This window comes from Sinohyriopsis cumingii, unplaced genomic scaffold (genome assembly GCF_028554795.1).
Source record: "Sinohyriopsis cumingii isolate HCF-2022 unplaced genomic scaffold, ASM2855479v2 utg002241l, whole genome shotgun sequence".
NCBI classification, from domain to species: domain Eukaryota; kingdom Metazoa; phylum Mollusca; class Bivalvia; order Unionida; family Unionidae; genus Sinohyriopsis; species Sinohyriopsis cumingii.
In genome coordinates, this window is record NW_028316168.1 from 477,270 (window position 1) to 491,214 (window position 13,945).

The window sequence follows — 13,945 nt, forward strand, 5'->3', positions numbered from 1 at the left end:
AATCAGAAATTAGCTTTGGAGCATAAACGACGTCAAGACGGGTTAAGATTTTGACAGAAAGCGTGACAAGTCATTGTATGACATTGTCCAGTAATAATTCGAGTCGTTGAATTTATCTGAGTGAATCCAGCGAAGATATTGATATGAGCAGTGTTGACACCAGTAGCAGCGAAGACAGCGACGATCACCATAATCATATCGATATTCTCAGAAATATTATACAGACGTAAGCTACACAGACTTACCAGTTTGATACATGTTATGAACACATTTCGGTACCCATAGGACCGTATAAGCAAAATCAATAGTTGAGATATAGAAAAGTACTGGCTTAAACGCTGCAATCAAAATTATGCTCAGTGGAAAATACCCAATGATAACTCATTTAAGCTCAATTGGCCCGACATCGACTAAAGGCGTATATGTCGTGACTACGCGATTGTATTTGTTGATGTTTATTCAGATTGCATGCACGTTTATTTCCATTTACATCACATATACAATTTTCCGATAACAATAAATTAAGAGAAAATTCTACGATGTAAAGTATACATATTACTACGTTACTTTTCAACATGTATTTGGTGGCAAGCAACGATCAATATAAACAGGCATGGTCAACAAATTTTTCTAATACATGATCTTGAACTCTGCTGGAAGAGTATTTATCCTGTTATTTAATTATAGACTTGCTATATGAAAGTCCTACGATGGGAACCATAGAAAATGAAATTAAAGTATAAAAGTCGCGATGAGCGAAATTGAAATAAATTTTGAACAGAAAGGTGCTAGACTTTAAATATGATGTAGCCGCTCTCATAAATATGTGTTATATGGTATTTCAGGAAAAGTGGGAAAACTGAGCGGATAGTTCAGGAAACATTTGCTGTGTAGATGGGTGTAGAGAGAAAAGCACGGATAAGTATTTATTGTTATATACATTTTTCTTAAGTAAGCATGGTTTTAAGGTGTAGAAAAAGAGGCAAAGTTAAAACAATACATGTATTAAAAGAGAAAAAAGACAAAGACTGAAATTGCACAGACACATACTTTTCGTAAACAAATGTTCCTGTAGAACTGAGTATGTATATATATATATATATATATATATATATATATATATATATATATATATACATAAAGCAAGTGTTTTTTAAAGTGTTTGTATAAAGCAATTTGATATGTCAATACTATTGTTGTATCATAGTGTGATCCACCCATGGTGCAATAATACGCATACTAAAGCAACAACACGCATATATAAACAGTATATAGACCGTCTGCAGTTGACTATAGATCAATGATGAGTTTCTACATTTTAATCATTAGTAGCGTATGAAAAAAACTATAAAAAAGTATAAATAATCCCCGTTTTCTAAATTAATTTAATATAGAACTCATTTTCCTCAAAATCATTTCTGCCAACTGCCCCCATCCCTTCCCCTTGCATTCATATCGCAGAAAAGTTGAGTGAGAGAGAAATGGAAATCGGAATGGAGTGAAACCATGAAATAGAGATAACAGCCAGTAACCTACAAGATCATGTTCGTCGTAATGTTATGTAGGCACTTTCCTTGGGATATATTTGCGGTGGTCATCAAGGATCAAGAGCTCTAAATTTTGTTGACAGTATACGATACCTTTCTCGGTTACGTGCTATGTATTCTGTGATGTAAATACAGTTTTGTTATTGTTGTTTTTATCTATAGCATATTGCATTGTTTAAGAAATCGATTACAATTAAATGAATATGAAAGTGTCTAAAGGCATCTCCATCTACACACTCTCTCTCTCTCTCTCTCTCTCTCTCTCTCTCTCTCTTGATCAACGTAGATAATTTTCGTTTGTGTAATCTTATGATGTATTTGGACTTATGAATGATGATAGTACAATTAAATGAATATGAAAGTGTCTAAAGACACCTCCATCTACTCTCTCTCTCTCTCCCTCCCTCTATCTCTCTCTCTCTCTCTTGACCAACGTAGAGAATTTTCGTTTGTGTAATCTCATGATGCATCTGGACTTGTGAATGATGATAAAAGCAAAGTCTAACCGATCACAGGATGAGAGAGAGAGAGAGAGAGAGAGAGAGAGAGAGAGAGATAGAGAGAGTTGTATGGTTAGTGTTGCTGATATTCAAGCAGAATAATGAATTTGATCAACTGTAACTATATTAAAATATTGTAATTACCTCTTATTGGTTCATCCTTTTGCTTCATTTCAATTCCACATTGATTTCAATGCGGCGTTAGATGATGGCTAAACCTTTATCTGAATGGCGATTGCAGTTCTCTAATTCAATCATTAAAGCCATCTTTGTTGTTTAAATCATAAATATTTATTAAAAAGGTTAAAATGTCAAATACACGGTAAATAAAACAAAGAAAACAATCACCTTCTCAATATGGAAAGGCGATTGTAAATAACCACAAAAAGCAAAGAACTACATTTTGTTGCAGACACACTCGGGGATGTGAGGATTAAATTCACAATGCCCAGATTAGTTTAGTAAATCATAACTCATTTCAAAGGGCACATATAGTATGTACAGTGTATGCATTATAAACACACTTGTTATAGAACTGTTTCATTAAAAACATGCCTCGTTCCCTTTCGATCATTTTATTGTCATCTCGTGGTATATCAATGATGTAGCTTACATACTATACATACATATATATATATATATATATATATATATATATATATATATATATATATATATATATATATATATATATATATATATATATATATATATATAATGAGAGAGAGAGAGAGCGATTTGAGAAGAAAATCACAATGAAACTAACAACGTCTTTATATTTTAAAATATCAGTTACACCAATTACGCCAGTTTTTTTGCTGTATTCCACGGTCATATTGCTTTATTTGGAGCGTGAAAATTTCTTTCTAATCAATCCTGCAATTATTTTAATTTAGAACGCTCTCGACACAAATTTGAAAATAATATAATATTGTATTTCTTTCCAAATATGAACAAAATGTAAAATACATTTATTTTTATAACCTAATACAATTTCTTGACTTTTATAAAAGATATAAAACGATATATATAAATCGAATGGCTTGAGTAAAATGTGGTTAACCTTTTGAAAGGTAAAGGACGACCTTAACAAAACTGCAAGATCTTATCACAAACTGAATGAATTATCCAGGGAAACTAAAAGGATTGACATCCGAACTGTATACCTTACAGCTTTATTGTCGGCTGGGTTTTATTGTAATTTGGTCAAGTTTCAACGAATTTCCAAACGAACGAATATAATGCGACGGCAGACTATATAGGTACAAAGGAACTCATTTGTATTGGGATTTTATTTGCGCCGCAATTATGGCCGTATACAGTGTCAAACTGTCACTTGTAATCCTATTGGCTTCTCTTCTTCAGATCATCATTAAAGTCATGCTTTATTTGCATAATTGATGGCAAACCAAGTTATCGAGTTGGCCTCATTTGGATCTGTAACATTTCTTTAACAATCGAGATGGCTTGTCATCTTACGATAGACGAGTACTACCCTACAAGTACAATCCCATGGGACACAAATTACCTTACTCTTATTATTTTACAAGCCAGCAGATGTCACATTTGTTCACGTCGGTAAACTGCTTATTTATTATTTGCAATCATGCTTTTATGCTTTTATCTTGTTTTTGTAGCAAACTCAATTTTACAGTTTGGTTAATCAATCTAGATCACTAAAGGGTTATTAGGGACAGCAAATATTTGATTCCATGACAATGGGTTACACTCTTGTTTGATTTGTATAAGAAACTGTTGTAGTTATGTCAAACGTCTACTTATATCCAAGTACACTAGTCATGCACCAAACGTAAAGTAGACTGCTATTACACTAGACCTAAGTAGTTTTTTGCCTATCGAAGGCAAAACCACTTTTGTATATGGTAAAAGACGAACATGACAGTTACGGTTGCAGTTCAGTACAATATTACTGAACACGTGTACACGGTGACGGACCATTCGGCATCATGGCTCTATATCGTCAATGAAAATAAATTAGAATGCGCCAAATGGCACTAAATGACTTAACAGCTTTAAATTGTAGAAATATAATTATGGCCCAAGGACATTAAACTATGTATAAAGGGGCAAGACTTGATCAATACTTTGCACTTAAAATAGAGAAAGGGGATGGGAGAGATAGTTTAATAGCCTCTCACCCCAAAGGATGCCAATTGCTAGATTTCGGGGACGTTGAAGATTACCCCCGTCAATCAGACATAATCACCGCTTTCAAAGTTAAAGGATTACCCATATATGAGATTGAAGGAATACAAATGGAGGAAGAAATATATTTAGCATCTGCCCCAAAGACTACGACACCCCCACCCCCCATGAGACATGGGGCAAATATATATATATATATATATATATATATATATATATATATATATATATATACTACGTGAATGACATCAAACGTGTCAGAAGACCCCCAAATCACCGGTGTTAGTGTCAGTGTTAGAATTAGAGACGTAATGGTATCGGGGCTCCCCGTGGATGTTGATAACGAAGCTATAATATACAAAATAAAACAGAAATTCCAGATTATAAAAAGAAATGGCAACTGTGTGGGGGTACCAGAGAATAAAAACCGGAGTAGGAATCATTACAGTTTCCAAAGAGGACTCAGACAAGCTCCCAAAATTGTTATATGTTTTGGGTTTTCTGCTAAAATCATGGTACAAGGGATGCGAGTACGAGCGTCTCTGTACACGATGCAGGAAAACTGGGCATGCCCCCAGAGACTGTATACATATGTTAGCCACAAGCACATACACAAATGCGGTGGCTATAAATTCAACACAAAATGTTGATGAGGAAATAAATGGCGAAAATTTGATTGATTTCGCAAATACGGACATAATTGATCAGACAGCCTCAAAAATAAATGACACAACAACCACACCTTACGTAAACATTCAGACATCCACAATAAATCAAACCGGTAAAGATCTAGAGTGGGACGATTTTGTCACCCCAAAAAAGACCTGCCTTCAAGGAAACCAAAATACGAGGATGAAATATTGCGGAAAAACCCGTATTTTCTAAAACAACTTGAGGATGAAATTATCCAAGCGAGTGATGGGAAACCAAAAGAGCTACCTGATGACATATTGGAAGCCAAACTCATGACGTCAGCATTAATACCAGCGTAGAGGCGAAAACATACCACGTCGTCGCCCGGCTCCTCCCCTGAAGGGGAGTTGAAATACGTTTATCAAATACTAAACAAAACCAAAGAAACTGTAATCCCACCGGTAAGTGCTAAAATCATGAAAAAGAAGGAAAGACAAGGACCTTGAAACCACGACAGAACAAACAAAAAAGGACAACGGAACTGACACGGAAAACGAAAGCGAATACGAATCAGACATGGAAACCATAAACAAGTCACAGCTTACAGAAAACAGCAACCACTCAAACGAGGTTATGGGAATAATCCTTAGCCCCACAGGAATGCAAACTTAATATAAATACAAACAAAAAATTATTGAATATAACAACTTTAGCTGAAATACATACAATTAAATTATATATAAACGTAATGCGGCTAATTAGAGTGAGGCCAAAATGGAAGTAACAACCTTCCGGATCGCTACTATCAACATCAATGGGATAGAAAAAGCGAAAGCAGACAAAATAGCCAAAGAAGTAAACTTTGATGTAATAATGAAATAATAGAGACAAACAATAGAATTACGCCAGAATTCACATTTTTATTAGAAAACAAACTTAACGCAATAGTGGGATGCAACAATTTTACAAATAATGATGATGTTAGAGGGAGGTAGCAACAATAATAAACATTAAACAGGAAATAAGCTGGGAGAGGTTTGAGGAGGGGGAATGTTTTTAAGGGACGGTTGCTACATATTGAAAGGTCAAACTGGAATATAATAAATTATGTACATGTCAGCTAGTATAAAAAAGAAACTAAATTTTATTGAAAACTTGTCTAACTACCTACATCAATATTCCATGGAAACTCTAATCATAGGGGAGATTTCATTTCGGATGGGGACGAAATTGACAGAACGACTGACCTAACAACGAGTGCTAAAATATACCAAACTGAAATTATAAATTTATTAAATAAACACAATTTGCATGACATTTATCGGAAAATGAACATATTAGGAAGATAATTTACCTTTAGCTATAAACAAGACCAGTCTAGCAGGATTTATTAATTTTACGGGAATTTGTATGATCCATTAATTTATATTAATACTACAATAAGCAGCCAAAATTATCAGACCATTTCATGGTCACTATGGACCTAAAAATGAAGAAAAGAAAATGGGGGCCAGGCTATGGAAACTAAATAATAAGATTTTAAAAGACAAAGAATATATATAAATATTAAAGAAAATAATTGAAACTTTGAACAAAGAAGAAAATTTTAATATAATAAATGATTGTAATGTCTAAAAATCATTATAAAATGAATATATATTCAGTACTCAAATAGAAGGGTGAAAAAAAACAGAAAAAGAATTATAAATGCTCCAACATGCAGATGCTTGCACCAGCTTTATAAGAGAGGGGAAATGCTATAAGAATATATTTGAATGATTTGAAAAAATTGGTAAAGCATCAGGCTCCAAAATAAACCACGACAAGACCGAAATCTTAAAAGTACGTAATTGGAGGGGGAACCGCCCTGGACATACCCCACCACAACCAGCAACTGATACGGTAAAGGCCACAGGGGTGCACTTTCGTTAAAACTAAGCTGTGGATGACTATAAACATATTATCAACAAAGTAAGAGAAAATATGAAAATATGGGTCATGGCGCCATTATGTATCATGGGGCGAGCCCAAGTAGCTAAGACTTATTTATACTCAAATATTAACTATATAATTAAATAAATATATATGGATAATACAATTTTAAATGAAATAGACAATGACATAATAAATAAATATGGAATCATAAATGCATTATTTAAAAAAGAGACATTATATAGCGCCAAAAGTTGCGGGGGCTTGGGGTTGCCGGGCTTCCTACTACAAAAATTAACTAACATAATCAATAGATTAAAAAAAAGTACAATCAGACCCGGGTACAGCGTGGAAAGTACTGTACATATACTGGTTCGGCTTCACCTTGAGAAACCGACCAGAGATATACAAAAATAACAAATTCATATAAAAAATCGAAGTACCACGCCAATTTAAATATATATGAGAACTAATTTTAAAATATATGGACTAAACAGATTTATGAAAACTATAAATAAGTAAAAGTGACGCTTGGATTAGGGAGGAGGTAACCAAAAATATAAAATGCAGAGTAGAGCAGGACATCTTGTGGGTAAAATTGACAAAAAATTGGGCAAAATAAAAGATCTGTCAAAATACAAAGTATAATTTTTAAATACCTGCACAACGCCTGGCTAACAGGCGAAGAAACAATCAATGTCATATGATCAAGATAATGCCGAAATGCCCTTTTTTGTAAAAGAGCAAACTTAACCAAACTACATACGATTGCCCAATGTGATAAAACTAAACATAATAGGATAGTGTTAATAATGGAAATTTGCGAAAAATATAAGTAACACAAAAATAACAAATATTATTCAGATATGTAGACTACGAAAACAAAATCGTTCTAACAATGATAGACTATACAGTAACTACGAGGATATCCTGTGAACAGGTGATACAGATTTTTCAAATAAGATACTAGGTACAAATAAGAATGCTAACCACAATACGAACTCAATACGTCTTAAGATGAACGTATATTTACGTCAGGCTGATATAACGCAATTTATGTGTGATTTATGGGAGAGAGGGGGAGGAAGGAATCGGTATTACAGACCGATGGGTCGAGTAACGCAATTACGAGCCGATGCCGTACCCATACCCGCACCTCTCAACCCACAACAGCCATATTTCAAAGAAAACTTTAAATTATACTTCAAATATTTAAAAAAAAAACATATAACCTTTGAAAAAAAGAAAGAGACAAAGAAAGAATTATTTTTTCATTTGTTTTTTTTCCTTCTTTTTCTAAATTCTAAATTCTAAAGATATATATAGTAAGTGGACAGGCTCATTAAAGAGCCTTTGAAAACACCCGACATAGAAAATAAACAGCCAAAACAGACACTCAAATATATACTGGATAACACTTAGTTTTAAAACCCTACTAACTTATATCATATCTTAAAAACATATAGCTCCCGCACTGCATGGTTAACCACTACAAAATAATGTGGTCTAATAAACAATTTTGGACCTTTCAAAAACGAATAATCAGATAAACTAAATAAAGGAGGCCTAACTCGACACAGGAGAAACTCACAAAGAATAAAGAAGTCTGGACCTTGGATCGAGCGTAACCTACCTATCAGCATCCTGCAAATCTTTTACGAGGAACGACATATATTATCACTCGAATAATACAATAGGATTTTGTTTTAACAAAATCTAAATAGTACACCGCTCAATCGTCAAAATTCGAAAACCATGAAACAAATTAATAGATAAAATATAATATATCATAACGGATCTTAAATCAAATTTAGGAAAAAATTCAACTGGGAAAGATATTTGATATATATTTGCTGTCTCAAACATACAGAAAATATAGCATACACACAATTTATCACCACTACATATAGCAAACACTGACACCTAGGGTATCTATAGCAAAGATCACAATAAAATCAAGGGAAGGAACTTCGAGCGAGGTGAGGGAAACCAGGTTCAGACGAACAACCCTTTAGATAAAACTTATGAGACATAAATACCTCATCAACAATTATAAAAACGACATTTTTTATATAAAAGTTTGTCTTTTAAAAAACGTACAACACATCTGAGGGGGAAATACACAAACATAAAATACTTTTTTATAGGAAATGGGGGGGTCATCTCTCTGATTCCCCACCCACCCACCCAAAAACAAATGTACATATAGTCAAATTAATACGTGTTTCCAACACTGTCACAATGCTATATTATACGAATTTGGTTTTGATCATGTTCCCATCAAAACAAATGACATTGATTTAATTTTTCGCAGTTTTGGTGTAGGTAAAATATGTATGGTTATGAATGGAAACACTAAGTACAGCTAAAACGAGCACCATATTTTCCTTTTGGACCCTACGCTTTTATCTTGGAATATGATCCAAATATTCATAAATTTACACAAATTTAACCTGTTTTCTTTACCTAATAATTTATTTAAAGCAACTATTCAGTGCCTAACCATATTGAAAACACTGAGGAAAATGGTCTAAATCTGATTGAACGTCATCATATCGGTGATTCCTACTAAATATTAAATGCCGGTATTATTTTCCTTATTTTGCTACGAACCTGTTGTCTTACATTCAGTAAAAAGAAAGATTGAGAAGCAACATGCTTTGTAAAATAAAATAATAAGGTATCCTCTTGATATACAAAATATAAAATTGCGAAAGAACTTAACATATTCTAAATTAAATGTAAAATAGTTATAAACCTTATATCCCATGAACTCCTTTTTAGAGTTCAAAATGAATCCATTGGTGTTCCTAATAATTACTGATATTGAACGTAATAATGTCCTAATGAACCAACATTATTGACAAATCACAATGATCTAATCTAAATGAAATGCAACGAATTAATATTAATTATAAATGAATCATCTAGTACAAGAAGTATTAATGATCATTTTTTATGCTTTGTGAATAATTTAAATAAATAAATCATCTCAAACACTGACTGAATCACCTCTTAAAATGAGTAATCTAAGACAGATATTTATATATAGAATGAATATACTAAAGATAAATAAATTGATTTTAAATGATAAGACAAATTAGCAGAGCCATGCTGTAGGTCAGTTACCATTGTAAACCATTTTAAGATATCAAAACAAGATCAAGAATATTAAAATAAAACCATAATGTTCTAAATACGTGTTGACCTCTATTATTCTGATTTTTTATATATAATGATAAGGACATGTTTCGTATATATTATGTTGTTTGCGAATTAAATATCTCTGGTGAAGTAAGTACATTTAAATGTATTACTGACAAAGTTACGTAACATTCTGTAGAAATACATACAATATAATCATGGAGAAATGCAAACACACACTCTAAATTTGATTAGCATACCACGTACTATTATAAAGAAAATAGTAAGACTTATAAGACAAAGTTTTCTTTCACATACTATTAAAATATGCATATAGTAAAACAACAACAAAAATTGCACATGAAGATTATTATGAATGACTAATGATTTATACAAGAAAACAACAATATAGTACGCATGAAAGTGCATATGCATTTTTGGTTATATTTTCCTTTGTTTGTCCCGATTCGATTGTCGTATGTATGCATATCACACTTCATCTCAACGGTCTCTGATTTGTATTATTCAGTTGTTTTAAAGAAAGTAATGGATGTGACAACTTATATACAGTATTTGGAGAAGGACCTGAACTAATATACACTTCAATGTGCTGAAAAACCTTTGTCAAAGCCGAAGATTTGTTCTCGATTGAGGACTAATTATGCTGGTGCTTCTTTACTTTTACGGTAAAATTTCACACTAGATCATCTATTAGATTGTAATCTACATAAATCAGTGATCCATAAAATTAAACATCATTGTAATCAATATATATATCTTAAATTACTGTGTGACCCATGGAGATGAAAGAGCTGGTTGATATCAAGCATGGACAATACTTTTTTCAAAGCATCCTGACACGTTTACAGGTCAATGTAACATTTTATTTTTAAAGTAACAATTCATCAGTAATTATGGAAATATTAATGCAAACTTTCAGCTAATATCAACTAATACACATACAATCGCTTCACTTGGTTTGACTGGTTGTCACTTGAAATTCAGTCATGACCTTAACGTCTGTAAGTCTAACTCGTTTTGTTCCAAAATATGTCCTAAACGTGTAATACGAGCACGCTAAAATTCACAAGCACTTGCAATAGTTGTACAATTTGCATCACTGACTCTTTTAAAGGATTTCGGAATGATTCCAAGTGTGATTGTCAACGATAACGTCATTGATTAAGCATCCACTATCATGTGACCAGATATAACCATAATCATTAAACTTTTTAATGACTATGAAGACTCATCCAGACCATATAGTATTACAAATGCATACCATTCCTTTAATATTTTACTTAGTGGAATGGGCCAGGTTCCTTTCAGAAGGTACACTTGCTGACTATTTGTATTTCCCAATTGGTCAACATATACATAGAGTATTGTCATTATTGTAACTGTTCACTCTTATATATGCCAGCGAACACGCTGAAAGTATAATCAGGTTTCTGCGAAAGAATAAGCGATGAGCTCTAGTTACGCCTGCCTGTTTCTCTGAAATCATTCAGCTACATATATTTAATTTCTTTAGTAATGTTCCTTTCCGGATGATTAGTGATATAATGATGCTATTTCAATGGTGTATAATCTACAATTTAAGCGTAATTGTACATTTTCATTGTTCTTTTTGATACATTTGGAAACAAGTGCTCATATTCAAAAAACAGTTCTTCTCTTTTCTCTTGTTTTTGCAACTGTTAATGTTTCTGCGAAATATCATGACCATTTCCGAATTCAAATGAATATTTACACCATAGTCATCACAGTCTGCATATAGTATATCGCCTAACTCCACATAGATTGGGATGGGTACAAATATAATGATTTTATTATTAACAAGATTATATATATTATGATACTTATTTAGCAAGTTCATATGGCAATTTTATGTCTGTATTTATCTCCCAGGATTATTAACAATATAATGCAGATTACCCTTTAAAAAAATGTTTTATCCTTGGCTATATCACGCAGTGTAAACGTGAACCAATTACCTATCACAAGGTCATACTGAAACAGCCGTCACTTGCTGGCATTGACTGTTAACTGACCAATGACACACAATCCAGGTGTGGTCTTCCCTAACTTAGAATAGCTTACTTTTTAAAAAGGTAACTTCTAGGACTATGGCAAATCGAAAAAGAAAACCTAATTTAATAGCTTAGCCTTACCCAACTGAATATGTGAGGTAATTGCAAACTTTATAAATTGCACTGTATCGAATCGACTGAAATTGTATTATGTAGAAAGCACGAGAGATAATTATCATGACTAAATACAAATAATGGCATGCTGAATGAGTGTTTAACACGGATAGAGAGAAAGAGGGAGATAAACTCCAAACATTTCGATATTAAGCAGTGACCTGGTTTGGCTAAAGGAACATACATCGTCATATATATTGCAGTATACGCATGCTAGTGAGAGTAAATTCAGACCATATCGTCAACAAATGTTCCTGCGTTTTTATAATAATAAGTAAAACATATCTTTCTTTTCTTCAACAAGGCAGGGTGTGACACGGTTTTTTTACATAGCTACACTGAAAAATATGTTCGATCTCACATTGATTTATCTTGATCTTTTTTACGGCACAACATAACACGAATAGTTTGCAGTGTCGTAATGTTGATGATAAAGAATGTTCAATATCAATGGTCAACACTTAAAACTTAACACTAAAGTACATAGCAACGCTACGTTTTCTCAGGTAGCGGAGATAGGTTTTAATAGGACGAATCGGGTGGATTGCTATTTTTATACATTCTCATTGCCTCATTAATCAAGCGATTTTCTTGGTTCATGTTCCACCTGGATGACAAAACCCCAATATGATCTGTATAAACGATGAAGGTATAATACACCTAAAAGTTTAAAAGAAGGCTGTGGACAGAAAACAAAATATGCGTGGAATAATGAGGAATCTCGAAGTTTTGCTTTTTTGTGTCCGTGTGAGTTCTCAAATAATATAGTGTGTCTCTTTGTCCCTAATACGTTTTTCTCTCGTTCTACGCTACATTTTTATTCCATTATTTTGTGCGTGTAGACTTTTTGTACTATCTCAATATGTGTATGTATATGTGAGTAAATATCTGCACATTCCTAAATACAGGAGAGCATGTATATATAAAAGTGTATATACGTGCATGGTTTCGTGCATACATACATACATACATACATACATGCATGCATCCATACATACATACATACATACATACATTACCTTGGTTACCGTTGCGATATGAATTAATTTTATTAACTCAGCGTATCTGTATATGGACTTGCATTTTGCAATCATATTCTTGAAATATCGTTTAGATGTCCGTAATAAATCATTATATGATTGTGTGTGATTATTTACAGTATCTTTGATTTGATCACTTTTTCTGTCAAGGTGTTCTGACGGTTAACGTGTTGCTTTCAGACGGAAACGATATATATTTGGTCATGTGATATATTTCATAAGATTAATGACGCAACGCATTAGAAACACTGTTGAATCAACTAAATGCGGTAGATTAAATAGCAGCGCGCGTGACCTACCAACTTTGGTTTAAGAGATCTGTACAATCATGGAAACCCCGTCTACGGCTCAATCAGGAATTATCTGGAAAATTGCTTAGTTTCCATTGTATCTGCATGATACAGATAATACTGTGCTTAATATCCTGTTCAAGCCCACGCATTATAATAATTCCTACTGAACCAACCCGTGATTTTCATGAACAAACTGGAACCTCTTCATAAATTACTCAAGTTAGAAATTACTTTGGAGCATAAACTACATGAAGACGGGTTAAGATTTTGACGGAAAGCGTGACAAGTCATTGTATGACATTGTCCAAAAATAATTCGAGTCGTTGAAGTAAGCTGAGTCAATCAAACGAAGATATTGATATGAGCAGTGTTGACACCAATAGCAGCTAATACGATAACCAAAATCATATCAATATTTTCGGAAATACTATACAGATGTCAGCTACACATACTAACCAGTTGGATACATGTTATGAACGCCCT